General features: G+C 42.8%; 1 pseudogene; it reads left to right on the top strand.

Moving 5' to 3' along the window:
- Positions 1-2,500, top strand: part of LOC124744557 — an 8,507-nt pseudogene that overhangs the window by 3,287 nt on the left and 2,720 nt on the right.

The following is a 2,500-nucleotide window of genomic DNA, read 5'->3' as shown; positions in this document are numbered from 1 at the left end:
CGAAAGAAGAGGCGTAAAATACAATTTGGAAAATATATATATACAAATGGTAACAACATACGGCCGAATAGGATTTGACCCCAATAAGACATGGCCAGAAGATCATTACCATACATATCATCCGTAATGGATCTTTTAGTTCTCCAAATTAATACAATGAGAAGCGTACAAGTAAATTACGAGTTGCGTAAATTAGCAGAAGAACATAAAGCTGACATACTATGCTTGCAAGAACCGTACTCCCGGGAGGGTAAAATCCCAGGAATGACAGCCACGGCTCAAATAATCATGAAGGGAGAAAGACCAATGTCTGCAATAGTAATTTTAAATAGTAATATAAGAACAATAGTATTAAATCAATTTACAAATGAACATGTTGTAACAATCGAAGTACACGCCAAAAACACTAAGTGGTATTTAGTATCAATATATTGTCAGTATAGAGAGCCAATAACTATGTACCTAGAACAACTAAAGGAAATATGTAGAACTCTACAGGGCCATCAAGTAATCATAGCAATGGATGCAAACGCAAAGTCATTCCTGTGGCACAGCGGAGAACAAGACGAAAAAGGTCAGGAATTAGAAGATGCAATAAGTGAATTAAATCTAGATATAATAAACGCACCTAGCGAGATACCAACATATTCAAATAGAGTAGGGGCAAAAACAAATATAGATGTAACACTGGCAAATAACAGGGCTACCAATAAAATAGATAAATGGGAGGTATTGGAGAATGCAACGACCAGTGATCATAATGTAATAAAGTATATATTAAAATCAGAACAGAATGTGGCGCCACAGGAATGGCTTTCAGAATATGACTATAAAAAGGTAGACTGGGAAAGACTCTCCCGGGAGTACAGCCCGCCGGAGCTGGATGAGGATCTCGAGGTTGATGAAACAGCGGAGCAGATAGTTCAAAGTATAAAGGAAGTAATAGAAGCAGTCGTACCAAAGAGAAGCAGAGTCCAAAGCGTGCACCCGGCACCATGGACTCCAGAACTAAGTGACCTACGTCAGGCTACGCGCAGGGCAAGACGCAGGTATCAGCGCACATTTAACCCACAAGACAGGGAGCATAGACTGCGTATATACAGACAACTAAGGGAGAGATATAAAAGAGAAATTATAGAAGTTAGAAAAAGAAGCTGGGAAAATTTCGTAAGAAATAACCTGGCAATGGATCCCTGGGGAAAGCCATACAAGTTAGCTAGGGAAAAAATAAGAGCTCCAACAGTCTTATCATCTATAAGAATACCAGGCGAAAATAGAATGACCACAACCAGACAAGAAACAATAACGGTGCTCCTCCAAGCCCTGCTACCGGATGATGATCCCTCTGAGGACACACCGGAGCAGGCGGCTATAAGAGAGAGAGCACAAGAAGAATACAACAACAATACAATGGTCTACCCCTTCTCACCGCAGGAGGTGGTAGACGTAATATCAAACCTAAAAAGAGGAAAATCTCCCGGACCCGACAGGGTCACGGTTGAGGTACTTCAAGCAATAAAAGGAAAAATAGCCCCGATACTGGCAAACCTATATAATAAATGTCTGGAAAGAGGTACTTTTCCAAGGAGATGGAAAAGAGCAGAAATAATAATACTAAAGAAGCCAGACAAGGACCCAACAGAACACAAAGCATACAGGCCAATATGTCTGCTAGATACCTTGGGCAAAGCCCTTGAGAAATTGCTCTGTGCGAGATTGACTGGTCACCGGGAAATGGCAGGAATGCACGAATGGCAATTCGGTTTCCGCCGTGGAAAATCGACGGAAGACGCCATCAACACGGCGGCCGAACTTGTCAGCTCGTCGAACTGCACATATGTTCTAGGAGTGATGGTGGACATCTCAGGGGCGTTTGATAATCTGTGGTGGCCGGCGCTGTTTACCTGCTTGCAGGATATGCAGTGTCCGGCGGCACTATACAGATGTTTCAGGAGCTACTGTAGAGACCGGGTGGTACAGATGACGTCCCCGAATGCGGTTGTGACCAAGAACATCACTAAAGGATGTCCACAGGGATCAGTTTGCGGCCCCGTATTTTGGGATATAAATATGGAGCCGTTGCTGCATTCCCTGCAGCAGGAAGCATCAGTATTGGGAGCCGTTGCATACGCGGACGACCTGCTAATCTTAACGCATGGTAATAGCCGACTACAACTAGAAGGGCGAAGTAGAAACATAATGGATATCCTGAGTGCCTGGTGTAGGAATTCTAAAATGGCAATTGCGCCTCAAAAATCGAACTATATGCTCCTGAAAGGGAAAATGGCAAGAGATCCGTCAATCAGGATCGACAACGCAATTGTAGTAAGAAAAAATGTAAGTAAATATCTGGGTGTCTACCTGGATCAAGGATGGAATTTTAGGACCCATATTGAACAAACAGGAGGAAAGACACTAGCGATAATGCATAAACTAATAAGGATCGGGCAGCAAAGATTTCACTTACCGCCAAATGTTATCAAACTATACCACGGCAGCC

The sequence above is a fragment of the Schistocerca piceifrons genome, unplaced genomic scaffold (assembly GCF_021461385.2).
Source record: "Schistocerca piceifrons isolate TAMUIC-IGC-003096 unplaced genomic scaffold, iqSchPice1.1 HiC_scaffold_299, whole genome shotgun sequence".
Classification (NCBI taxonomy): Eukaryota; Metazoa; Arthropoda; class Insecta; order Orthoptera; family Acrididae; genus Schistocerca; species Schistocerca piceifrons.
This window is presented reverse-complemented; position numbering and strand designations above follow the sequence as displayed.